We start from the raw sequence: 27963 nt of genomic DNA on the forward strand, positions 1-27963 counted from the left end.
CCCTCTTCCCCAAGTGATTGCTCAAGGGTAAGGAGATGGCACCCCCATTGGTAGCTGTGGGGGCCACTTTGGCTTAGAAGCCCCATAGGAACCATTATCTTCTAAACAGCCCATAGTCAAGTAAGTTCCCAGGGTCCCGCGAGGAACCTGCCTGGTTATAGGGGTTATCGCACTCAGGGAAGCCTCGGCTCCGGTGTCCTACCAGATAGTTTAGTTCATTCAGGGTCGTTCCAGTACAGATCAGAGGTCATATTTGAATACCACACCTGACATTGAACCTTTTTCCGGCTTCCATGGCAACAGAGCTAGAAAATTAACTCACTATCAAATTCATCCTCAGAGAAGGAGAAAGAGTTTTAGCCTTTTCTTCACAGGCAGATGGTGATGCCGGTCTGACTCCTGCGGAGAGAAGAAAAGGGGGCCTTGGGGAGGTGGGAGCTCGGGCTGTAGTTTGTTTATATGAGCTGTGCCAGGCTGATTGGGAGTCCCTGAGGCAAAGCTGTGCATTAGATGAATATCCTGGTCACTGGCTGAGAGTTATTCATCTGTAGGGTGAGGATGATATAGCTGGGATTGTTGTAAGGCATTCAGGAAATCATCTGTGTAAACCTTTAGCACCATGCCGGATGTGTGATATATTAGTCATTACGGGTCCGGAATCCATACCCAAACCCTGGAGGGCAAATGTGATTCCAAATTCTGAAATTTTCAGAAGGTAATCTGGTGCCTATACCGTGTATTATGCAATATTCTCAGCAGGGTCTGAGATTACACCCAATAACCAAACACACTGGGATGTCCGCAGTGAACCGTATGCATATTCGTGCTGAGTGGGACATGAGTTTTGGCACCAAACATATGAAAAAGCTTTCGATTTTCAGAGCTTTGGGGGTTGTTGGAATTGCATCTAGAGGGTTGTGAATCATCAGCCTCTCCTGCTTGGAAACGCCATCATTTTCCCTGGACTACCCTTTGGGGGTGAAGTGCCGAGGAACAGGGTCAGGCCCGCGGTTCGGCCAGTGATGGCCTCGACAGAGCCCCTCCGCCGGCCTCTCTTAAGGCTGATTCAGCTGCAGCTGAGCAGACCCCCGCGACACCCACACTGCAGATGCATCGCGGGTCCTGGCCGGGCAGCCTTTCTAAGGTTGATGGGAACATCCCGATTCACCATCCCCTGCTGTTTGCTTCCGTTGGCACATCACTCTCATTCTAGAGGTAATGGCTGGGGAGGCACGGGGGGCAAGCAGCCCCAGCACGCGCTGAGGCTGAGAGTGTGTTTTGAAGAGGATAAAAAGTGCATGAAGTTTCAAGTTTGCAGAAGGGACACAGTTCACAGATGGAGCAGATTTTAAAAAGCAAAGAGCAATGGGGAGGGAGTCAAACACATGTGAATGTGCTTGGCCAGCGTCACCGTTTGCTGCTCACACTCCAGGGAAGTGGCCCTGCCTCGCCATCAGCTCTGAACCCAAGGGGATTAGAGGAAGAGGAGCTGTCAGAGTGGCGGGGAGGGCAGTGGGAGCGCCTTTGAGTGGTGGTCCTGGGTTGAAGGCTTGCTAGCACAGTTCCTGCCTGGGCTTGAATTCTGGGCCCTTCCACCCACCAGCTGGGTGACCTTGGGCAAGTCACTTAATCTCTCTGTGCCTTATCTGCGAAATAGGGATAGCAATCATCACGCCTACCCATCGATGGTGGTGAGGTCAAATGCCTTGATCCATGTAAACAGGATGACGGTACCTGGCGTGTAGTCATCGCTCAGTAAATGTCCGTGGTTATTATAGCCAGTGCTCGGAAGCATTTGTGGCCAAGCCCAGATCTGAACCCAAAACTCCTGCATCCAAGTCCAGTCCTCTGAAAATGAAAAATATTAAAAAAAAATTTTAAGGATACATAAGGAAAAAAAAAAGACTTTCAGAGGCAGAAGGTAGGGACTCAAGAGACACCTGCTGAAGACCAGCACATTGAGAGGCCTCTACCCCCAAACTGGAGCCATTCTCATCTGAGAGTAGCCGAGGTGGGGCCTGCCCCGTGTCCCCCCTTCCTGTGCTGAAGAGACCTGTCCGCATCAGGACGCAAAGGTGCTTGCTGGAAACTTGGGGCCTTGCTCACGGAGAGAAAGGTTCTGGCTTGGTGTCCAGAGAAACTTTTCACACACACACACAGCAGCCAACCCGCACGCTGGGCAGATTTCCCCTCCTTTCCCAGGCAGCCACCAGGACCTATTTCAATGTAAAGGGAAGCTGCTCTGAGGCGTGGCTCAGTTGCCTGTCTGTAGGTCGCTGGCCAGCTGCCTTCACCTAGATTACCCTCGAACTTTGTTTAAGCCTCATACGCAAGCAGTGTGAAAATAAAGACCACCCAGATGAGATCACCCAAATAGAGGCTATTTATTCAGAGCCTGCTCTAGCAAGGCAGTTAGTACCATCACTTGCTTTCGGCAGACTCCAAGGCAGACTGAGGAGTGGGAAAACTTTCTAGTGGAAAACAGGGAAGGCTTCAGGGATGCCCTGATTGGAGGCCGTGGGCAGGGGGAGCTGCAGGTTGGCTAACTTGAAGAGGGACATCCTATGTGCTTGGTTAGGGGAGCATATTTGACTTTCTCTGGTTGGTCTAGAGTTGAAAGCGGGGACAAAAAATAGTGAAGCTGGCAGTTATGGTCAAGTCCTGACCATTCTGGGCCGATTGCTGCAGATGTTGCGGTTTGACTTCCTGAGCTGATGGCTGCAGAGGTTGTGGGTCAGAGTTCTGTTGTCACAGATGTCTGGCCATTGTCTGTTTGTATATTCCGTCTCTCAGCAGTGAGACAGTATTAGCTCTGTTTCTTGAAAGGAGCAGGTTGAGTCACAAAGGTAGAATGAGTCTCATCTACCTAACACGGGAGCCCTAACTCTGCTTTGGCAGTGAAATGTTTCTCCACATTCCTCTCTCCTTAACATTTTCTAGGGTGACAGTTGTCTCAATCCCACCTCTGGCTGAGTGTAGGTCCATCAAGCGGGAGGGAGGGAAGGGACACTTTAGCCAGAAGGCAGAGCAAAGGCTGTTAAAGTGAAAAATGGTTGAGTCCATGGGAGGCAGCATCACTTGATAAGAGTATCCTTGGAAAGAACCGAGAAAAAGAGGAGAAAATTCAAGAAGTCAAAGGAAGACAAATGTATTGGTGATCTTAAGAGAAATACCTGAATCACCTGAAGCCATACTCCCTCTTCCAAAGGCCTAAATCTTGCCCAGGACACATCTGCATTCCCATGCCTGCTGAATATGCCAGGCATGAAAGTTGATGATAGGCCCCCAACTTCCTCTCTCCCACGCTAGGTTGGAAGCACCTTAGAAAGGTCATAAAAGATCTAGAGAAAGGCACAGGGCCCAGATGGTTTTATGGGAGAGTGCTGTCAAACCTTTGAGAAGTACATGATTCCTATGTCAGTTGTTCCGGATCATTAAAACAGTGAAAAAAATTTATTTCATGAGCTCTGCTTAACTTTAATAGTAAGACAGCCATGGAGCACACAAAAAAGGAAGACCTTAGACCATATATCAATATATATGCAAAGATCCTAAATAAAATACTAGCAAATTAAACCCTATCATTCCTAATATACCTCAGCCAAATAGTCTTATTCTTGAATTGTAAAGACGATTCAGCATTAGAAAATAAATGAGAAAAACTGTATGTTCTATAGACATTAAGGCATTTAATAAAATTCAATCCCTACTTTTGATTTTTGAAAAATTCTTTCAGTAAGCTAAGAATAAAAAGAAATTAACTTGACTTAATGAAAGACATTTATCAGAAACTATTTCTTTAACCCTAATAATAGTCAGTGATGAAACTCGAGAGGTGTTCTCTAATTAAAGTCAGGAATAAGATGAGGATGCTTGCTGTTGTAGCGATTATTCATCTTTCCTCCAGAGAGCCCAAACAAAGTAGTAAGATGACAAAAATAATCGAAGATAATATAACATGCACACATACATATGCACATTGTGCAACAAAAATGTAAAATTATTATTATTTGAAAATATTATTTTTACTTAAAAACTCTGATATGCATCTAGAAATCTATCTAGAAAAAAATCTAATCAAGAAAAATAACTCATTCTCAATAGCAGTAAAAATTATAAAGTATCTTATAAAATGAGTTTGTTGAAGAAAACTTTCATATTTTACTAGAAGTTATAAAAAAACAAATAGATTGATAAACCATATCCCTGAATGAGAGCACTCAATATTGCAAATGAGTCAAAATCCTACTAATTAATCTATAAATTCATTACAATCCCAGTCAAAACACCAATGGGATTTTTGAGGACAATGGGAGGGGGGTGGCATGCTTCATTGACACTATCATGTTAAAGAAAAATGCACAAAAATAGCAAAGAAGGGAATTAAAGTAGAAAAAAAATGAGAATTTGCCCTACCAAATAGCAAAATAATAACATAACTTTAATTAAAACAGTGTTATATTGATGCCAGAACTGAAAGAAAAAATCAGTAGAACAGAAGAGAGTTTACAAATGGACCTCAGTACATGTGGAAATTTAGTATATTGCAAGAGTATACTTTCAGATCAGTTGAGAAAGAATAGACTGTTGACTAATGGTGTTGGAACAACTGACTACTTTTGAGGGGGAAGAGTAAAACTTAAGTTAGATCCCTAACCTCACCAAATTCTCAAATATAAATTTTATATAGATTTAGAGTAAATGTAAAAGAAATGCTGTATAAATACTAGAAAAAAACATAGGAGATTATTTCAATAATCTTGAAATAGTGACAGCCTTTCTAAGAAAGCATGAAACTCAGAAGATTTAAAGGGAAAGATAAACAGATTTGACTGCATGGAAATTAAGATTCACCACTTGGCAAAAAACTCTGTAACCAAAGTCAAGAGACAAATGACAGGCTGGAAGAAAACATTTACAACATAGCTGACAACGAAAAGACTGATTACACTAATTAGATTCAAAGATCTCTAACAAATTAACAAGGAAAGAACAAACATCTCAAAAGAAAAAGACCACTCACAGGAAGTAAAATACAAATGACTAGTAAATAATTGGAAACATAACTTCATTAGGGATTAAGTAAAATGCAGTTTAAAAAATAGGTTTCCCTAAACCTTCCTGCACTGTTGGTGGGAATGTAAATTGGTGCAGCCATGTGGAAAATGGCATAGAGATTCCTCAAAAAACTAAAAATAGAGTTGCCATATGATCCAGAAATCCCAGTTCTGGTCATATATATGGACAAACTATAATTCAAAAAGATACATGCACCCCTATGTTCATAGCAGCACTATTCACAATAGCCAAGACATGGAAACAACCTATAGGTCCATCAACAGATGAATGGATAAAGAAGATGTGGTACCTATATACAATGGAATACAACTCAGCCATAAAAAGAATGAAATAATGCCATTTGCAGCAATAAGGTTGCAGCTAGAGATTATCATACTAAGTGAAATAAGTCAGAAAGAGAAAGACAAATACCATATGATATCACTTATATGTGGAATCTAAAATATGACACAAATGAACTTATGTACAAAACAGAAAGAGACTCACAGACAGAGAGAACAGACTTGTGGTTGCCGAGGGGGAGGAGGAGTGGAGAAGGGATGGATTAGGAGTTTGGGATTAGCAGATGCAAACTATTATATATAGAATGGATAAACAACAAGGTCCTACTGTATAGCACAGGGAACTATATTCAATATCCTGGGATAAACCATAATGGAAAAGAATATGAAAAAAAATATATATATATATATGTATAACTGAATCACTTTGTTGTACAGCAGAAATTAACACAACATTGTGAATCAACTCTACTTCAATAAAATAAATTTAAAAAAATAGGTCCAGAGGTGATTCAGATATTAGAGTTATCAAACATGGTCTTTAAAATTCCTGTGAATACTATGTTTAAGAAAATAGATGACAAAGTGAAGAATTTTATCAAGGAAATGTATTTTTTTTTAAAGAGTCAAATGGAGATTCTAGGATTAAAAAACATAATAAAGGAAAATTAGAGGGTAGGTTTAATAGCAGATTAGAGATATCTGAAGAGAGAAATACTAAATAGTAAGCCAGTAGAGAATACCCAGATGAAACATGAAGAAAGGAAAAAAAAAATGCAGAAGAAATTTAAGAGACATGGGATATAGCAAAAGGTTTAACATATATGTAATTGGAACTCTGGAAGGGAGAGACAGTGTGGCACAGAAACAATATTTGAAGAGAAAATAACCAAGTATTTAACCAAAAATACTGATAAAAGACATCAAACTAGATGAGAAGCATCAAGAAGCTCTATGAAATCCAAGTAAGGTAACTACAAAGAAGACCATGCATAGGTAAATCATAGTAAAACTGCTGTAAAGCAAAAATAAAGAGAGGGCTTCCCTGGTGGTGCAGTGGTTAAGAATCCGCCTGCCAATGCAGGGGACACGGGTTCAAGCCCTGGTCCGGGAAGATCCCACATGCCGCGGAGCAACTAAGCCCGTGCGCCACAACTACCGAGCCTGCGCTCTAGAGCCTGCAAGCCACAACTGCTGAGCCCATATGCCACAATTACTGAAGCCCGTGTGCCTAGAGCCCGTGCTCCACAGCAAGAGAAGCCACCGCAATGAGAAGCCTGTGCACTGCAACAAAGAGTAGCCCCCAGGCTTCCCTGGTGGCGCAGTGGTTGAGAATCTGCCTGCCAATGCAGGGGACGTGGGTTCAAGCCCCGGTCTGGGAAGATCCCACATGCCGCGGAGCAACTAGGCCCGTGAGCCACAACTACCGAGCCTGCGCATCTGGAGCCTGTGCTCCGCAACAAGAGAGGCCGCGATAGTGAGAGGCCCGCACACCACGATGAAGAGTGGCCCCCGTTCGCCGCAACTGGAGAAAGCCCTTGCACAGAAATGAAGACCCAACACAGCCAAAAATAAATAAATAAATAAATAAAAGAATTAACTAAATGTAGATCAAAACATAAATCTCTAAGAGTAGCCCCCGCTCGCCACAACTAGAAAAAGCCCGCGCGCAGCAACTAAGGCCCAGTGCAGCCAAAAATAAATAAATAAATAAATAAAAGAAATCAACTCCTTAAAAAATAAATAAATAAATAAATAAAGAGAAAATCTTAAAAGCTGACAAAGGAAAAAAAACACATTCCCTTTAAAGAAGTAATATTAAGAATGACAGCTGACTTCTCAAAATAAATAGTGGAAGTCAAAAGACATCTTTAAACATTTAAAAATAAAAATTAAAAAAATTTAATTAAAAGTTTGAGTTAAATGTTAATTTAAAATTACATATGTGTGTGTGTATATATATATGTATGAATGTCTTCATTAAAAGACAAAGATGATCAGACTGGATTAAGGAAAATAAAATTTAATTTCATGCTGCTTACAAGAAAGTACAAAGAGTGAAAAAGATATACCACTGCAAAAAGTTATACCCCTTTCTTTTTTATATTCTTCAAAGTCTCTACACTTAACTCATAATGCATCTTGTTTTAGTTATGGAAAACAGTGTTTTAAAAGATTTATGGATGCCATTATAATTAAAGGCAGGAAAAACTCCCTCATCTAATCAAAGTTTCTACATATACAGAAGCCTAAAAACATGGGGGACTCATCCCTTGCTTTTCCGGGGTGGGTGGGGCGGGCATCGTAGACAGACGCTGTGGGTGTGGGTTGGGCAGGCAACCCTGGCTTGCACACAGCCCTCCCCACCGTCCTGGAACACAAACTGCTCTTGCCGAGGACCCCTGGAGCTCTGCTGATAAAATGAACCCTGGACACAGTCTCCTTTCCACAAGGCTTATACCACTCAGGATGTGCAAGTTTGGAAATAATAGGTTTTTTGAAAAACCTTTTGTGTTTCCTTTATTGAAGCAGTAATGATATGCTCATTGTGGGCAAAAGTAAAAGCCAGTATAAGCTAAAACAATTTAAAATTACCCTTAATTTCACCATCCGGAGAGCACCACAGTTAGCCTTTTGCTGTATCACCTTCCAGACTGTTTTCCCTGCATGGGTACATTAGTATGCAAAGTGAGGTCACACTGTGCATATTGTTTTGGAACCTGCTTTTTTTCACCTGCCAATAGGTTATGAGTGTCTTGGTAAGAAGAGTATTCGGGAAATGACAGCAATTCTTACGGGAGTCACAAGTAGATTGCAATGAGGTTGCTGACTCATCTGCCTTGGCCAAAACCACTTTCCTTTAAATGCCTTCGAGATGAATGCAGACACTCTTAAATTATAGTTTTCTAGTTTTAATAAGCCCATGATTTTCTTTGTTGCCATGGGTGCATGTTTTTACTTGTTCAAGATTAATATATTTTATTACATTAGGGTGAGTCTAAATATACCAGTAATGTGAGCTAATTGCTCACTCAGATCATAGAGAAATTATTTTATGGAGCTTAAAGAGAATTTAGCAATGCTTTCAGTCCAATCCTCTATTTTATGGGTCAGAAAATTGAGGTCCATGATAGACAGAACTGGACTTTGGTCATAAAGCTTGGGCAAATGACACATGTTAAGAACCCAGAAATGGTTTGCACATTTTCCAAATGCTTTTGCCTTCTGGGAATAGTGTAACCAGAAAGATATGAGAATGTTGTAACACTGTGACAAGATAGGGATGTGAACACCCAATTAACGGCCACTCCCATCTGAAACCTCCTTTCCATTGCAGGAATCCGTGCAACCACAGTAGAACCTCCAGCCATGTGGGCTGATGACAGAATAGTATCCCTGGGCTGGTCTGGGGTCCAGTGAGGTTAGGGCTAATGGAAAGGAAAGAAGGAGGGTGTGCTGAGGATGAAACTGGGGAAGTCAAATTACAGTCAGGTCCAGGGAGAAGCCAGTGATCAGGAGCTTGTAACCACAGAAACAGAGTGGGAGGTGAGGGGCAAGGCGAGGCCAGAGGGAAAAGTATCTTTTGGACACTGGAAGTATCTTTCTGAGAATGGTTTTCAGTGAGTTGTCCTCAAACAGCAGCAGCACCACCACCACTTGGGCCCCATCCCAGAGCTACTGAATCAGAAGCTCTGGTAAACAGCTATCTTTTTTTTTTTTTTTTAACAAGCCTGTTGGGTGATTCTGATGCACATTTAAGTTTGAGAACCACTGGTCCAGCACAGTGTTTGCACATTTTAAAATACCCATATCCGGGCCCTACCCTCCCTCAAACATTCTGATTCGACTGTTCTGGGCTGGGATCATTTCTCTCCCCCAAGGTTTCCAGGTGTTTCTAATGTGCTGCCAGAGATGAGACCCACTGATGTGGGCAAACGAAAGAGAGTTGGACTGGCCCCTGCTGGGGTTTCCACTCTGGTTTCTCTGGGGTAACTTTCACCTGGTACCCCCAGGGACAGATGGGTGATGGGGAGAAGGGTGGCTTGTCCAGAAGCTTTTTCCCTGAGGTTCTTGGCCTTTCCTGTGACTTCTTTCCTTTAACCTGTCCTCCGCAGAGCAGCACAGGCAATTTTAAAGGGGATGATTTCTCTTTACAACCAAGAGAATAATGCAGCAATTACAAAGTGGCTTGTTGTCCTCAGGTCTCTTCATCAATTTCCTCCTGGCTCCCTATCTTCCACTTCCTTCCAGGCAGATAGATTTTCCTTTAACTTAAATATGTGGGGCTATATGTAGTATCGGGGAGAAGAAGGGAGGTATCCAGGGTGGGGACAACTTCCTAGAAGATAAACACCACTCTAATTGCTCTACTTGCATGAAGGTGGGGTAGAAGTGGTATGAAATCAACCATGCAAATAACGAGTGGTAAGTTACTGTGTGATTTGGTCTGCAACAATATAAAGATCACACCATTTTCATCAAGGTAGAAAATATAAATTGAAGAAAATCTGGACACATTTTGTTATGGCTCAGTGTCAAGGACAATGAGTTATGCCAGCTCCAGCCAGCTGGTGCTTACTGCCTGTACAGGATTGTTTGTGTTCATCAATGTGCACACAGAATTTACAACTCAGGGTACACAAATATCTTGCTCTCCTTCAGCATTTTGATCTTCAGTAGTGATTGGTTGTAGTTTGTGTTTCTTAATTATTTGAAAATTCTGTGAAAACAGAAGTACATCCCCGCCTCCCCCTGCTCCCAGCAATCTCAGTGGATCCACATCTTCAGCGGCATCTGTACCGATCTCTCTCATTTTCTCTTTCTACTTTTTGATCTCCCCAGATATCTTCCACTCTCCCTGTCTTCATTCCACCTGGCTCAGAATCTCTGGAGAGATTCAGGAGGAGGCTCCAGTGTTCCAGGCTTAGGAGAAGCAATCATACCCCAGAAAGCAAGTATTCAGAACAAAGGACAGCAGCCCACAGGTTCTGCCCTACAACCTTCTTCCCCCGTTCTGATCACACTAAACACCCAGGCCTTGCTTCTCTGCCTTTTCTTCCTAGTGCATTTTGCTTCCACACCAGGCCTAAGCTAAATCCTCTCTCACTTCTGGGGATCCACAGAAAGAAACCCCCTTTTCCATCTGAACCTCAGAGGACAGTTTCAACTGCCTTACTAACAACTACACCCCATGAACTCCTATCTCATGAGCTCTACCCTCAGAAATATTTTGAGCTTCTGTCTCCTTGGTCGTTGGTTTTATTACTATTCTGGGGCCAATGACTCCAGCCTGTCCTCTGTCATCCAGTCCTTTTTAGTTTTTTACAGTCTCTTTTCCTAATTCTCAACAATGCTCAACAAATATTTATTGGCTGTTTACTATTTGCCAGACCCTGTCCCTGCTTCAGGGCACACAGTGCAATGGTGAGCAAGACAGACGTGGTCCCTGCCGTGGTGGAGATCACTGTCTACTGGGGTCTGTTGACAGACGCTAATAAGCAAATACAACACAGGAGGTGATGGGCATCATGATGGCACTCACCCGGAGCTCAGGGACGTGCTCCCAGAGGGACTCCTATAGGAAGTGACGTTTAAGCTGAGAGTTGAATAATGAGTAGGAATTGGACAGATGAAGAGAGTTGGGGAATGGTGGTGAAGAAGAGTGTATCGGGAAGAAGGAACAGAATGCAAAAACCTGCCAATGAGTCAGAGCAAAGAGGTTGTTAGCAAATGGGAGAAATTGTTAAGGCTGGAGCACAAGATAAAAGTGGGGAGTGATGAGTCTGGAGAAGTAGGCAGGGGTCCTCATATCGCCAGTTGTATTTGATATCTGCATATCAAATTACCCCCAAATTTAGCAGCTTAAAACAACAAACATTCATTATCTCACTGCTTCTACGGGTCAGGAATCTGGATACAACTTAGCTGCGTGCTTCTGACTCAGGGTGTCTCATAAGACTGTAATCAAGGTGTTGGACCAGGGCCTGCTGTTTCACCTGAAGGCTTGACGGGGGTAGGGTTTGAGGGATGGGGAGATGAGAGTGGAAAAGGAGGCTGGGGGTCTTGAAAACCAAAGGTCTTGAAAACCAAATTAAGAGTTTTGATTTCATCCCTTTAGCAGAGCTTCTCAAACTAATGTGCTTGAGGATCATCTGGGGATTTTGTGAAAGTGCAGATTCTGAATCAGCGCATCTGTGGCAGATCCCAAACACCTAGGTTTCTAATAACCTCCCACACGATACTGATCCTGCTGAGGACCATACTGAGTAGCAATCTTAGATCCCTGCTGTCCCATGCGGTAAAGACCAGCCATGTGTGGCCACTGAGCACCTGCAGTGTGGCTGGCGAGACTGAGGAGCGAGATTTTAAATTTTCTTTAATTTTCGTTCATTTAAACTTAAGATTTAAAACATACTCAAGTTGTTTTTTTTTAAATTTATTTTATTGAAGTATAGTTGGTTTACAATGTTGTGTTAATTTCTGCTGTACTGCAGAGTGATTCAGTTCTACATGTGTATACATATATATTCTATTTCACATTCTTTTCCATTATGGTTTATCCCAGGATATTGAATATAATTCCCTGTGCTATACAGTAGGACCTTGTTGTTTATCCCTTCTATATGTAATAGTTTGCCTCTGCTAATCCCAAACTCCCGATCCATCCCTTCCCCACCCCGCTTCCCCCTTGGCAACCACAAGTCTGTTCTCTATGTCTGTGAGTCTCTTTCTGTTTTGTACATAAGTTCATTTGTGTCACATTTTAGATTTCCACATATAAGTGATATCATATGGTATTTGTCTTTCTCTTTCTGACTTACTTCACTTAGTATGAGTATCTCTAGTCGCATCCATGTTGCTGCAAATGGCATTATTTCGTTCTTCTTTATGGCTGAGTAATATTCCGTGGTATATAGGTACCACATCCTCTTTATCCATTCATCTGTCGATGGACATTTAGCTTGTTTCCAAGTCTTGGCTATTGTGAATAGCGCTGTGTGAACATAAGGGTGCATGTATCCTTTTGAATTATAGTTTTATCTGGATATATGCCCAGGAGTGGGATTGCTGGATCATATGGCAACTCTATTTTTAGTTTTTTGAGGAACCTCCATACTGTTTTCCACCGTGGCTGCACCAATTTACATTCCCACCAACAGTGTAGGAGGGTTCCCTTTTCTCCACACCCTCTCCAGCATTTGTTATTTGTAGATTTTTTTAATAATGGCCATTCTCACCGTGGTACCTCAGTGAGGTGGTGCCTCATTGTAGTAAAACATACTCAATTTGTTATTTAAAAACTTTAAAATATGCTTGGATTAACTTGAGTACGTGACTTGACCATTTCAACTGTAAATTTTACGAAATCACAATCTAGATGAAGTATTTCCGATGAGAATTTAGCATCTGAATTGAGAAGTACTTTAAGGGTAAAGTACACACCAGAATTCAAGGATTTAGTATGAAAAAAGAATATGAAATGTCTCATTAATTTCTGTATTAGTTATGTGTTGAAATGGTATTTTGGATACTTGGGTTAAATATAAATTATTAAAATTAAGTTTACCTGTTTCTTTTAACTTTTTAAAAATGTGGCTACTAGAAAATGTAAAATGACATGTGTAGTCCACATTGGTGGCTTGCATTCTATTTCTATTGGACAGCGCTGTCAAAGATGAAGGGAGGGGCTTCCCTGGTGGCGCAGTGGTTGAGAGTCTGCCTGCCAATGCAGGGGACACGGGTTCGATCCCTGGTCTGGGAAGATCCCACATGCCGCGGAGCAGCTGGGCCCGTGAGGCGCAAGTGCTGAGCCTGCGCGTCTGGAGCCTGTGCTCCGCAGCGGGAGAGACCGCGATAGTGAGAGGCCCGCGCACCGCGATGAGGAGTGGTCCCCGCTTGCCGCGACTGGAGGGAGCCCTCGCACAGAGATGAAGACCTAACACAGCCATAAATAAATAAATAAATTTTTTAAAAAATTAAAAAAAAAAAAAAAAGATGAAGGGAGACATTGTTGCTTAGCTTTCATCTAAGGAGAATTCCTGGGAGGGGCGCGTGGTTTCTCCACTGGAGAGTTGCTCACGCAGTGATTCTTCCATTCCCCGTGTGTGGGCACATGAAGGTGTGGGGAATTCGTATCATGTGTCCTGGGACACCACCCTGGCTGTTGGAGAGAATGTTTATTATGAAGAGCCCTTGGCTCCACCTTTCCCTGGCCTGCATTGGTCCACAGGCTACGCCTTGCTGAGAAATGGTACTCATTCTCATTACCTTTCTAGCCTGGACAAGAAAAAAAATGGATGTCTCTTTAAGACATGCAGCTCTAAGAGCTCAGAGCCCAGGCTGTCACAGCTCACTTTCAGGTTCACCTGTAACCATGACAACACCATTGACGTAAGTTGCCATGGAACATAATTTAACCTGGATCAGATTTTTTTAAAAGAAAGAATGGAAGAACACTCAGCTTTGTCTCAGGGGACTATGCGAAATGGGATCTCCTGTGATACGCTCTTAACTACCATTTTCATTTAATTACTTTTGCTTGTGATTTCCCTGGGGAAGCGTTTCTGCCAGGAGCTATTTCCTGGGAAGGCTGGGAGTGTTTGCAGGGAATGGTTGGTGTTAGGGAATCCAGTGGTTCAGTGACCTTGAGCTGGTCCCTGGTAGGAAGAGTTTCACCACATCCCCTCAAGTCCATCTTATTTCTTCTACCTAAGCTTTAATGGGGGAAATATCAGACTTCTCATTACATTTCAGAACTGGAAGGTGCCCAGATGGGAAAGTAAGATGAGAGGAGTACGGGGTAGATCTGAACCCACTTGAGTTTAATTAATTAATTTATTTATTTATTTATTTATGGCTGTGTTGGGTCTTCGTTTCTGTGCGAGGGCTTTCTCTAGTTGTAGCAAGCGGGGGCCACTCTTCATCGCGGTGCGCGGGCCTCTCACTATCGCGGCCTCTCTTGTTGCGGAGCACAGGCTCCAGACGTGCAGACTCAGTAATTGTGGCTCACGGGCCCAGCTGCTCCGCGGCATGTGGGATCTTCCCAGACCAGGGCTCGAACCCGTGTCCCCTGCATTGGCAGGCAGGTTCTCAACCACTGCGCCACCAGGGAAGCCCCCCCACTTGAGTTTAGGTCTTGGGTCTATACAACCAAAATCAGGAGGCATAAAAAGCTGGGAGTGGGACATAAGTAGAAAGAGATACAATCAAAGAAATAATGGGAAGACACTGTGATATTAAATTTATATAGGAAATATCAGTAACTCATTACAGCATTTCTTTTGTTTCTTTCTAAAAAGAAGTATGTGTTTCCTAGCTTTATTTGCTGACAAGGTCTAGTAGCAATAAATGGCCTTCACGCCTGAATTGTAGTCTCCAAATACCATTTCCCACTCAAACCATTTCCTTGAGAAATGGTTGATTCCACACGAGAGGCAGAAAATGCGCCGGATGATGCTGGGACACGTGGTTATGCTGAAAAAGGAAGAAGCTGTCAAATATTAATGGAATCATAACAAAGGCACCCAGGGGTCAACTTGAGGGTCTCTCATTGGCTAAAAATGGAACAATTTTACATAAGAAATTAATGCAATAGACTGAAATTAGAGTTGACTGAATTAAAATCCATCAATTTATAATGATACTTAAAAGAAGAAAACTTTACTCGTCAATCTTTGAATGTTGCTAGGGATCCCAACAAAGAAAGGGAAGGAATCAAAGCATTTGTCCTGTCTCTCCTGAATGAACTGTTTTTCAGGGTAACCGAATAGTTGATGAAAGTTCTTTGTAGAGAATTCCAGCTAATAGATGCAGATGGAAGGATACATTTAGTAAAGCTTTTAAAGTGATGTACTTAGGTACCAATCATTAATGGATGCTGAAACCATTGGGTGAAATGTTGGCAAGGAACTTTATAAGATGTAGATTGGTTGATAACACCTGAATCCACTGATCTTAGCATTACTAAAAGTGGAACAACCAGACATATGTGCCAGAAAGCAATCTTTGTCCCTGCAGGCCAGAGACACCCTTCCCCTACCTAGAGGCAGCAGGTGGCTGAGGCTGGGAAAACTCCTTTGACCCCTCAGACAGTATCAATGGAATCCCCCAATGACACTTGGATATACCAAGCTGGCCAAATTGTACCACAAAGTGTCTAAATATTAAATGGTCATTGGAACCACAGCCCACAAAGTTAGGCCAAAGACTAGTGTCATTATAAGAGAACAGAAAGAGGGATTTGGATACAGAGACACAGACACGGAGGGGGAGAAGTCCAAGTGAAGATGGAGGCAGAGACTGGAGTGATGCGTCTACAAGCCAAGGAATGCCAAGGATTGCCAGTAACCACCAGAAACCAGGAGGGAGGCATGGACTTGCTCTCAGAGCCTTCAGAAGGAATGAACCCTACTGATACCTTGATTTTGGAATTCTAGCTTCCAGAACTTCGAAAGAATAAACTTCTGTTGTTTTAAGCCACACAGTTTGTGGCACTTTTTTATGGCAGCCCCGGGAAACAGGGATAAAAGATAGATGGTTCAGTAACCATGCCTGCCTAAGCTCGGTAACAGCCCCCTGTTTGTTGTTCTACTTCTCATGTCAACTTGGCTATAGAAGTGATGAGAAGAGGCTGAGCTGATCATTGATGCAGAAAGAGACTTCATACATCCCCAAGGAATGGAATGATGGCTGCTACCAAAGACTGAAAAAGCAGGATGTGTCACTGGGCCCAGAAGTACAGGAGAATCCCAGGAGCTGTGCTGAGTCTGAGAAGGGGCCTATAACCCTCGGAGCGTGGCAAGGAGGTGGTGGGATTCCGCAGACCACGCGTTCTAAAGGCAACGCCTGCCCGCTCATCCACTCATGCAGGACCTACTGAGCATGAACCATGTGCCAGGCATAGCCACAGGTGCTGAAGCTGAAAAGTTGGGCAGGACAGCCTCCCTGCCCTCAGGGCCAGTTGTACTTTTCCCAGGCCTCTGCAGCTTGGAGGGGTGACATGGGGCAGTGGATGGAGCCCACCTGTTCTGGGGGCAGCATCTCGCCTGGATGCCCAGGTTGTTTCTGTGGCCCTTTTCCCACAGCTGATTCTCCAGCGTCCTGTCCACACTCAGAGACCTCTTAACGTCCCTGCAACAATTTTCCATTTACTTCTGCCAGTCAGCTTGGGTGTCTGCTATTTTAACTGAATCGGGATCTGAACACAGGCTTGGGCGAACAGGGAAGGAATGGGAGAACACCCAAAGAGGGCAGGCCTAGGAAGCCGAGCCCCAAAGCACGAGAAAGAGCTGGCAAGGGGACAGAAGGGCAGGGGGCCTCCGGGGAGAAGGGGCAGCACGTGCGGAGACCTGGAGGTGAGAGAGAGCCTGGCTCAGTTAGAAAGTGCAAGCAGAGGTTGTGAGAAAAGACTTTAATGTTTATAAAGCGGACGCCCAGGGTCTGTTTGCTGAAACCCCAGAGCACAAGGTGTGGGAGGAGCACAGAGCTCTGTGGGTTTATCTATGAAGTCCCTTCCAGCTTCCAGAAATGAGACCCTCAGTCAACGGCTGAGCACCAGTCCTGAGCTGCCCTCCTTGGAAGCTGTGACTGCAACTGGTCACTCTCAGTTAGGGGGGGTGTATTCATTCGTGTTTCTGTTCCCCAGGGGCAGAGGAGGCAAAGCTGAAACGGAGTATGAGGTGATGGGATGGAGGACGTGGGTGTGGGGATAAACACCAGTGCAGGTGCCAGAGCACACAGCCTTCAGTGGCTGACACAGGCAAGAGGCGTGGGATCCAGGTGACTCTACAGGAGGCAAGGACCTTGGAATCTCCAAGGATAGGGGACCATCAGGTATCAGAGGACACAGCAGTGGGAGATGCACCAGCTCACACTGTGACAAGAAGCAATCAGAGTTGTGGTGTTCACGGCCCTCCTTCTTTTTCCTCTGGAAATCCTTCTGTGTGTCTGGGGTGCTCCTTACCCAAATTCGGGCAACACCTGCCGTTTACTGCCTGCTGCCCTCTCCTGGCAGCCCGTGGAACTACAACCACTGCAACCCTAGGCTTATTCTTCAGAGGATGAATAAGCTGTTGGCTGAGGCAGGCATCCAATGGGAGGGCGTCAGAGCCTGAAGGGGTAATTTTGTTCAGCCAGCACATTTCACAGATAAAGAAACTGAGGCCCACCGGGGGCATATGACATATCCTGGGTCTTAGGCCACATTAGTGGACTTGAGCTTCCTCATCTGCAGTCACAGATGATCTCCACGGCCCATCATCCCCTGCAAACCTGGAAAACGGACTGCCCCTGGGAAGGCACCCTTAGAGTTTAACTACAGATATTATGGAAACTTGTCCACAATTAGCCTTGTGATTTTGGCTATCACTATTGTAGCTGTTTATCACCCCAAAATCGTTGGATTGTAAAGAATCTGAGCCCCAGAAGAAGATTTAAAGGACAAATAGAGACCTGGTTCCTTACCTCTCAGGGCAAGACTCCAACTCAGATACTTCTAGAGTCAAGAGATGCAGGGAGAAGGAATGGGACAGAAGCTCCTGAAGGATGTGTCACTGCTCAGTTCCACACCTTTTAGGAAGCCAAGCCAACATCCTGAAGGGTGAGATCAGAAAGCCCTTCTCATCTGAGTGGCCACAGGTCTCCTCCACTCTCAGTCACGGACACAGCCTGTCTCCTTTGAAATCCAGCCACACAGGCAAGTCTCTGACCCTCAGGCAGTGCCTGGTTTGTCTTGGAAGTAAAATGAAATCTTCATAGTCTATGGGATGCTGAGGGTGAAATGCAACTCTATTTCTGGCCACCTTCCCTCAGAAGTGCCAAAGTGCTGGAGCTGCGTCAGGCCAGGTAAGACTACGCCTTCCTTCTGAAACAGCAGGGATCAGGGAGGGCCTCGTGAGGGGGGCGACAAAAGAGCATGAGACAGATGAAGGCACTTCCTCCCCTGAGCACGTGTTCTCTCCTCCCCTCTCCCGAGGCAGGAGGATACTATGCTTCAGCCTCAGCTGTGGACCCAGCCTGGCACCTGGTTGGCACTCAGCGAGCGTTGGGTGGTAGGTAGCTGTCGCCGGTGGATGGCTGGCTCTGCCTGGCGGGCTTCCTCTGGGCTGGCAGCATATGCAGTGTGGCTGCAGAGCCCAGAGGACCAGCTGGCTCTTGCTCTGAGAGGGCAAAGGAGATGGGCAGTAAGCCAGGGGGCTGTGGCTTCTGACTGTGCCCACGGAGCTCGTACCCCCAGAATGGCCTTCCAACCACCAAAAGATGGAATCAGATTTGTCCTCAGCCTTTCAGACAAGCCATTCTTTTAAAAAGGAGATCTGGAGTTAGATACTAGATGTCCTCCCATGGCTTCGGATAGCGCCTGGCCTCCTATGTCAAACTTAGGGCAGGGATTTTCTCTTCTGAACTGTAACCACCTGAAAACCCTTCTGGAGCTCAGCTTAGGCTTGTGAGATTGGCAGTCAGGCAGATGTTGGCTCAAGCCCTGTACTGTGTGCTTTTGGGTTCCTCATAGACCCTCTTTGAGCTCAGACCTGAAAGATGAGTATCCCAGGCTGAGGGAACAGCCAGGGCAAAGTTCTAGGGTAGACATGAGCTCACATGTTCAGGGAGCATTTGTGAAAAGGGGTAATAAAGGCACTTCTCTCCTAGGGCTGCTCTGAGGGTCAGTGCAACCAGCTAGACCTCTGGCTTTATCCTGCACCACCCATGAACCCCAAACATGACTCGAAAAGGACGTGATGCCACCCGGAGCAAGCCTGCTGCTTCTCAGGTGGGAGAGACGTTAGGGGCCCCTACCCCAAGAAATTGCCCCTCCCAGGTGAGGGCCCCCCGCCAGACTCAGCATCCCCTGCTCTGCTTTAATCCTCCCTGAAAGTGGCCTTGGGTGTGCAGGGGGGTACTTTGAAAAATACTTATCTTTAAGTTTTGCTTTTACAACAGCAAAGAAAGTAAAAGTCACCATGGAGCCCACATTCTAGAAATAAACTTCCTAATTCTGGGGTGTATTTTATTCCGGTGTTTATTATCATAAATATTTTTACATAGCTGAGAAATCACTATATACCTTTTTTTTTTCTTTCGGCCAATTTGCCAATTTTCTTGGCCTGCCATTCCCCATGAAAGGTGCAACATATGGTAAAGGAATTTTCCTCCACTGGCGGTTTTGGAACTAGTTCAAAAAGATTCTTTGGCCATTTTTGGCTGAAATGTGTGTTTTTTTTTAAAAAAAATAAAACCTGCTACTTAGAATCAGGGGTCATAAAACTGAACATAGTCCAGGAGACACAGATTGACTCTTGCTACAAAACCCCTTTCCCACAAAGGAACACTGCTGGATGAGAACCCAAATGTCCACCACAGTAATCACGCCTCAGTGCCTCCTTCTCTGCTTTTTGCTTATTTGCATTTTTCCAGTTTTTCTGCAACGAACATGTAATGCTTGTATAATAAAAATATTCTTAAAATTCATTAAGATAAGGGGGGGAAAAGGACAAAGGCATTTTACGTGTAGCACACCTAGTGTGCTAGAGGATGGTAATGCATGCTCCATCACGAAGAGGTCTAGTGATGAAATAAGTTGGGAAACACTGAGTTAAAGCTAACTGGATTTCTTCCCTGCAGTACTTCTCGGAACCTTTAAGACGCTGGAGGGTAGTCTGACCCTTAACAGGGGGCTGTACCCAGCAGTGTTACGGACAGTATCCGACCTCTGAACCCCTCTTGTGAGGACTATCTCTTCCCACCGATTGTCTTTGGGACGCGTTTTGGAAAACCCTTTTCCAAAACTCGGGCTGCGCGCAGAATCGGGCTAACGCCCCAGTCCCGTTAGGCCACGTTCTCGCGAGATCTGCACGGCTGAATTTCGGGAAATTTGGGGCCGTGTCAGCTCTCAGAGCAGCGACGCTGCTGCAGTCTCACCGGAGGATTAAGAAGCGTGGCCAACTCCATTATGGATTTTATTATCAATTAAGAGATCTGGAGAGGAGAAAGACATTCGGAGGCATCTGGTTGGTAGGATCACCGAGCCGTTTGGTTCAGCAGAGACTGTAGGCCATGAATAAACAGAAGACAAACGCCCCTGAGTTCCAAGGGCATAAAATATCCCTGCAAACGAAACAGTCCAAAGGAGAATAAAAGGAGCAATGGGGAGTGGGTGCAGCAGAAAGGACAGTGGCTGCCCGTATCCAGTGGGGCCTCACCTTGGCAAGGGCTGGCCCTGCAACTACCAAGATCTGTATCTCTGCCCGGAGAGGCCAGAAGTGCCTAAGAGTTGATGGACAGCAGCCTGCAACCAATGAGAAGCTCGCCTGCATCTCCGGCAGGATGACTGAGGTGCAAAGCCCACACTGGCTCCCAGAATTCCCCGGTGGGCTGAATCTCCAGTTGCCCATAGTGGCTTCTGGTTTGATAACAAACACTTTATCGGCGGCCTTTCCTTCCCTGCCTCACTTTCCCTAGGAAACAAGGTTAAGTCCTGCAGGAATGTCTTTGCTGGTAAGATTATTAGTAAGAAGGCCTGTTTTTCTGGGTTGCCGTAATTCTCCCAGCCAAGATTTGCTGCACTCCAGTGAATGAAGAACAGTTCCGTCTTATTTCTGACAGAGGGCAGCATTTAGTTTTCTACCGCAGGGGGATATATTTCTGGGGGTTGCAAATGACTCCAGCTCAAAATAAAGAAAAACGAATTGAAATGAGGATTTTAATCACCGTGAAGGGAATGAAAGGCTGTGTCAGCGTTTCCATGGTAAGTGCCGTCTTTCAGGGATTTATCGTCCCAGCTGTAAAAATATGCTTTATGCTAGGATTTGGCAAGAGCAAGGCTTCAGTCACTGAAAATCTATATGTTATTAAAGATTCTACTTTCAGTCAAGTTGGAAACGTCACTCTGTAAAAATGGCACAGAATGCCCCTGTGCCCCTTGGGGCTGCCAGCTGTGCTCGCTGCATCTCCTGCCAGATGCTCGGCACCGGCTTGGAGAAGTGGCAGAGGCACAGCTCCTGGCCTTCTCCAGAGGCTGCTTTGCATTCTGGAAACGGTTACACTGAGGAAGATGCCTGGTTCTTTGTGGAGGAAAAGTGGTGGTCCTTGTGGGGTCCTGTCTGTGTGGCTGTAGGTGACTCTCCTCTGAGCCTTGGCTCACTTGCTCCCTCTCCCTCATCCCTGGTCCCAGGGCCACCGAGGGGAGAGAGGGGCGTCAGCACAACCACGCCCACACAGGAGGCTTGGTCCCCCAGCTCATGGTGCACAGGCGCCTGACAGCATCACAAGTGGAAGAATTGCAGGCTGAGTTGACCGGAAACCTTAGACTCGTTCTGATTTTAGCTCGCAGCCTGAGCTCCGGGGTGTGAGGGGAATAAAGATCACGATAGCGGCCAGAGAGGAGGCAGGTTGGGTAAAACAGAACCCAGTCTGAACCTATGTCACATCACATCAAAGTCATCTCTGCTTGGTTTCAAACAGGACCGAATTTACAGAAACTTTGGTGTGCTCTTTATTTGAAACAGGCTGGTGCCGGCGGAGGGGAGCTGTTTACGATACGAGAGAAAAGGTAAGAGCAGGAGGGTGACTTTTTAATGACCTGAAATGAGTCCTTAGTATGTGCCCGTCAGTGTGTTTATCAGGTCTTAGGTATCAGCAGTTGAATCTTCCCCCAACACAGTGGTCGGTACTGTTACTCCCATTTGAAAGACGAACAGATCAACATTCAGAGGTTGGGGAACTTGCCTTCATGGAGGTCTCAAGGAGAGCAGGTGGCAGAGTGGGGCCTCGAGGCCAGTCTTCCTGACTCCAGTCAGGTCTGAATTCCCCTCCCTTGACACCGTTCAGGGGCAGCGCTTTGGGATTCCACCAGCCCATCTCCTCATCCTGCCCTGGGTAATGGGCAACCTGGAACAGTGCTTGGCATGTATGGCAGCCCAGCAGATTTCCTGCTGCGGGGACAGCTGATGGCTGTAGAGGGCAGGCCTAGGAGCACTGGCTAAACTCGAAAAAGGCAGACTTATTTTTTTGTTTTGTTTTTTTAAATTTTTAAATTTAATTTTTATTTTTTTATACAGCAGGTTCTTATTAGTTATCCATTTTATACATGTTAGTGTATATATGTCAATCCCAATCTCCCAGTTCATCCCACCACCCCCACACCCCACCCCTGCCACTTTCCCCCGTTAGTGTCCATGCATTTGTTCTCTACATTTGTGTCTCTATTTAGGGCAGACTTGTTTTTAATGCTAACATTTTTTGAGGGTTTACTGTCTACCAGGCACAGTTGGAAGGCTGTATATATGTTATATATTTCATCTCATTCACAACCACTCCAGCAACTGCCTGAGCTACATACTAGTATTGCCTCCATTCTACAGATGAAGAAAATGAGGAAACAGAGATTGAATAATTCGCCCAAGGCCACATGCAAGCCTGTAGGAGATGAAGGTGGGAATCCAGCCCAGGCAGCTTGACTCTCAAGACCAAAGCAGGGAATGCTGCCTGGGGGAGGGTGAGTTTCCCCAGGCTCAGATTGTTCACTGGTAATCTGATCATAAGTGGCTGGGCTGGACTTCAGGCCAGCTGGTCCTACCCCTCATCTTCCTGTTGACCAAGCTTATTTGGCAAGAGGCAAGGTGGCTGCTGTAGGGTGTCCTCCCTTCCTCCAGGGGTGGAGCCAGGATGACAGCCTGAGTGATGGGACCTTGTGATGGAGCCTCACACTGAGCAGGTAAGGCGGTGTCCTCCTGCACTTTGTCTCCGCAATGACTCAGGCGAGACAGCTCCCGGAAAGCTATGGAGGGTTGCATCCAGGGTCTGGGCAGGACTGCAGTAGGCTGTCCTATGCCCCTTAGGCAATCCAAGTTATCCCTGCCTCCCCCCAGTCTCTCAGTCTGGAGAAGGAAAAAGCTAACAAATAGCTCGGGGCAGGATGGACATAATTAGTGGTTCTTTTTTTTTATAAGTTTATTTTATTTATTTATTTTTGGCTGCGTTGGGTCTTCTTTGCTGTGCGCGGGCTTTCTCTAGTTGCGGCAAGCGGGGTCTACTCTTCATTGCGGTGCGTGGGCTTCTCATTGGGGTGGCTTCTCTTGTTGCGGAGCACGGGCTCTAGGTGCGCGGGCTTCAGTAGTTGTGGCACGCAGGCTCAGTAGTTGTGGCTCGCGGGCTCTAGAGCGCAGACTCAGTAGTTGTGGTGCATGGGCTTAGTTGCTCTGCAGCATGTGGGATCTTCCCGGACCAGGGATCAAACCTGTGTCCCCTGCATTGGCAGGCAGATTCTTAACCACTGTGCCACCAGGGAAGTCCCTAATTAGTGGTTCTTTTCTTTTTTTTTTTTTTAATAGTGCGGCTGCTTTGGAATTCCTATTTTCTGTTTTTTTGATAGTGGCCATCCTAATGGGTGTGAGGTGATATCTCATTGTGGTTTTGATTTGTATTTTCCTCATGATTAAAGATGTTGAGAATCTTTTCTTTCTTTTTTTTAAAAATATTTATTTATTTATTTATTTTGGCTGCGCCGGGTCTTAGCTGCAGCATGTGGGATCTTCGTCGTGGCACGTGGGATCTTTTTTAGTTGCTGCATGTGGGCTTCTTAGTTGTGGCTTGCGAACTCAGTTGCAGCATGCATATGGAATCTAGTTCCCCAACTAGGGATCGAACCTGGGCCCCCTGCATTGGGAGTGTGGAGTCTTACCCACTGGACCACCAAGGAAGTCCCGAATCAGTGGTTCTAAAGTGCATTTGGAAGCAGAAAAACTGATTCCTGTTGGGATGAGAGTGTCACCCATTGCCACCCCAGGAAACTGGGTCTTTGTAAGCAACCATACAGAGCAGAGATACCCCTGATGGTGAAGCTGCAATATTTTGGTTGCACCAAGATGTTTTGGTTTTGCATTTCTGAGTTGATCTAAGACAGTTTTCCATTGGCACTTAACCATATTGGTTTACAAGGCAATTAATGGGTGGAACCTTCCAGAGTCCAGGCCCTACACTGGGGGGAGGGGGAGAGGAGAGAGCAATGGACAGGGGCTATAACATGAACAAAGGAAGAGCAGAAATCAGGAATGAAAGTGGGGCTTCACTACTGACCTTACAAAAACAAAAGGGCTTTTAAGGGACCGCTATGAATAACTGTATGCCATCAAATTAGATAACAAAGATGAAATGAATAAATTCTTAGAAAGACACAAGCTATAAAGACGAACTCAAGAAGAAACAGACATTATGAACAGACTTAACAATAAGTAGAGAGATTGAATTAGTAATGTTAAAACTTCCCTCAAAGAAAAACCCAGGCCCATATGGATTCACTGGTGAATTATACCAAACATTTAACCAAACAGTGGTTTCTTAGACATGACACAAAAAGCACAATTCATTAGACTCATTAAAATAAAAACATTTTATTGTTGTTGTTACAAATGATACCACTAAGAAAGGAAAAGACAACCCACAGAATGGGAGAAAATATTTTCCAATCATATATCTGATAAGGGACTTGTATCCTGAGTATATAAGAACTCTTACAACTCAGCCATAGAAAGACAATCCAATTTTAAAATGTCTGAATAGACATTTCTCCGAAGAAGATACACAAATGGCCATCAAGCACATGAAAAGATGCTCAGTGTCTTAGTCGTCATGAGTCATTAGAGAAATGTCAATCATAACAACATACCACTTCACATCCACTAGGATGGCTATAACCAAAGCCACAGAAAATAACAAGAGTTGGTGGAGACATGGAGAAATTGAAACCCTCATACCTTGCAGGTGAGAGTGTAAAATGGAGGGGCCCTTTTGGACAGCAGTTTGGCAGTTCCTCAAAAAGTTAAATGTGCTGTATCATATGGCCAGTCATTCCACTTCTAGGAGAATTGAAAACGTGTTCAAAAAAATTGCACATGAGGGCTTCCCTGATGGTGCAGTGGTTAAGAATCTGCCTGCCAATGCAGGAGACACGGGTTCGAGCCCTGGTCCGGGAAGATCCCACATGCTGTGGAGCAACTAAGCCCATGAGCCACAACTACTGAACCTGCGCTCTAGAGCCCGCGAGACACAACTATGGAGCCTGTGTGCCACAACTACTGAAGCCCGCACACCTAGAGCCCGTGCTCCGCAACAAGAGAAGGCACTGCAATGAGAAGCCCGCGCATCGCAATGAAGAGTAGCCCCCGCTCGCCACAACTAGGGAAAGCCTGCATGCAGCAATGAAGACCCAATGCAGCCAAAAATAAAATAAAATAAATAAATTTATTAAAAAAAAAAACTTGCCCGTGAATGTTCATAGCAGCATTATTTATAAGAGCCAAAAAGGAGAAAAAACCCAAATGTCCGTCAACTGATGAATGGACAAACAAAATGTGAAATATCCATACAATGGAATATTATTCATCAACAAAAAGAATAAAATACTGATTCATATTACAACATGGGTGCACCTAGAAAACAGTTTAGTAAGTGAAAGAAGCCAGACACAAATGATTCCATTTATAAGAAATGTCTAGAATAGGCAAATCCATAGAGCCAGAAAGTAGATTAGTGGTTGCCTAGGGTTGGGAGAAGGGGAAGGATGGGCATGTGTTTTCTTTTTGGGGTGATGATAATGTTCTGAAATTAGATTGTCGTGATGCTTGCACAATTCTGTGAATATATACTAAAACCCACTGAACTGTACACTTAAAGTGGATGAATTTTATGGTATGTGAATGTCAATAAAACTGTTAAAGATTATAGGGAATTAGTTAAAAAATATGGTAAAAGTATATAATGAATTACTCTGCATCTGCTTAAATTAACAATGTGATTGATATATACTAATACGGAAAGTTATCCACACTATAGTAAATGAGGTGTAAAGCAGATTATAATTCATTGTAGCATGATCTCAATATTATAGAAATAAACAAAGTGTGTGTGTGTGTACAGAAAATAAAATTTGGAAGGATATATATTGAGGGAGTGATTTTCACTGAGTACTGCATAATAAACTATTCTTTTTCAAATTTTTATTTAATCTTTGAAAAAGTAATACAATCACATGGCATAAAAATCAAAAGCTCTAGAAGACTATCTAGTGAAAAATCTCCAAGCCACCCAGTTGTCCTTCTAGAGAGCAACTCGTGTCACCCGTTGGCTGAGCATCCTTTGGGAGAATTTGACACAAGTGGACAATGCTCTCACTCTGTCCAGCACCTTATTTTTCTCATGTAATTATGAATCTTGTCCATACTGAGATATCACAAAAGTCTTCAGTCTTTTTTATGGTTGAATAGCTCTTTATCCTGTAGAGGTACTGTTTGAAAGATTCTTTATGTTCATGCATTTCCTAATTTATTTATTTATTGTTTTGCATTGAGCATGTATTTTACTTGTAATCAGAAAGAAATCTAGCTATTTCTCCAAAAGAAGTACCTGTATTGAGGATTCAGATCTAAGAAGACTGAGCCCCCAGGAGGTGGGCAGGTTGCACACGGAGACCCGGAAACCCTGGACGTGAAAGCAGGTCAGTGAACGGGGCGGGGGAGTGCCCTCCACCATCGGACAGGGACCCAGGAGAGATGCTGGAACCTAGAAAGGAGTCCAGACAGCATTTAAGGATCATTCCTTCTCCTTTTCTCTACTCTTAATCTCCCCAAATATGAGGAGCATTTGAGACTTACTGGGGAAGTGGAGGCAGAATTCACCTCCCAAGGGCTGCTCCTGACCTTACACCTGCTCACCATCTTTGCAGTCCAGCCCTCGATCGGACTTGCTGCCCTCGCCACAGTGCTGGGTGCTCTGAGAGCCTTCTGGGCACCTTGTTGTTTACTCCTTCTAGAGCTTCTGGGGTCATTTAACCTATACTATGCAGAGGTTCTAGAAACCACCTGGTTTTGACTTCTGCTTCCCCGCTCCTTGCTGTGTGACCTTGAACACATTATCTGGTCTTTCTGTGCCTCGCTTTTCTATCTCACCAGCAAGAAGTCAAGGGGTGTATTTAGCCATCGTCACTGTCACCCTGTTACTAAAGTAGGGCTCACAGATGGGACTCATGTGTTGGCTGCACACAGCCCTTTGGGGAGCAGAGGGGAGGGCCGGTTGTGTGGGAGAGGAGCTAAAGGGATGGGGGAGGAAGGGCCCCTTTGGTGAGTGAACCCTCCCTTCTCCTTGAGGGACTCGCCCGCACCCCATGTCCTTCCTGCCCTCTGTTTGTTCGACCTCTGGAAGGCATATCCTGCTGGCCCTACCTGCCTCTGTCCTGCCCCTTTCCAGCTTGATGGCCACCAATCCTGCTGTGAGTGGGACCAGGAGAGAGGCAGAAAGGAAGAGATTCTTACAGTGGCGACTCTTACTGAGAAAGGCCAGCTCCCAGTCCAGTCCGTGCCCTGCACCTTGTTTGTTTGTTGACTGCTTACTGAATCGAAACAAGAACAAAACCTGGCAGGCCTCACGGCCGCCCTACAACTTTCCTGTTATTCTTCAAATGAGCTCTCCCCTCCCCTGCCCGTCCGTGCCCACCCGGCCCACCTTGGCCTCAGTTCCAGTCTGCCAGAATCCCGCCTCAGTGACCTCTCATAGTGTTGGCCCTGGCTGACCTCCGGACTGGGCCTGCCTTGGTTCTACAGGTACAAACTTCTTT

The 27963-nt window shown here is 44.9% G+C and overlaps 2 long non-coding RNA genes across 2 annotated transcripts; both read left to right on the top strand.

The window, feature by feature from the left end:
* The first annotated feature begins 18153 nt into the window (after positions 1-18153).
* Positions 18154-20093, top strand: LOC137773886 (uncharacterized). Its single transcript, XR_011075743.1, has 3 exons — positions 18154-18203; positions 19008-19128; positions 19980-20093. It is a non-coding gene; the product is annotated as an uncharacterized lncRNA (long non-coding RNA).
* A 256-nt stretch (positions 20094-20349) lies between these two features.
* On the top strand, positions 20350-27641 carry LOC137773885 (uncharacterized). The gene is made up of 6 exons (XR_011075742.1): positions 20350-21102; positions 21863-21906; positions 22718-22851; positions 23009-23070; positions 26724-26847; positions 27597-27641. It is a non-coding gene; the product is annotated as an uncharacterized lncRNA (long non-coding RNA).
* Positions 27642-27963: the final 322 nt, after the last annotated feature.

This window comes from Eschrichtius robustus, chromosome 12 (genome assembly GCF_028021215.1).
Source record: "Eschrichtius robustus isolate mEscRob2 chromosome 12, mEscRob2.pri, whole genome shotgun sequence".
Classification (NCBI taxonomy): Eukaryota; Metazoa; Chordata; class Mammalia; order Artiodactyla; family Eschrichtiidae; genus Eschrichtius; species Eschrichtius robustus.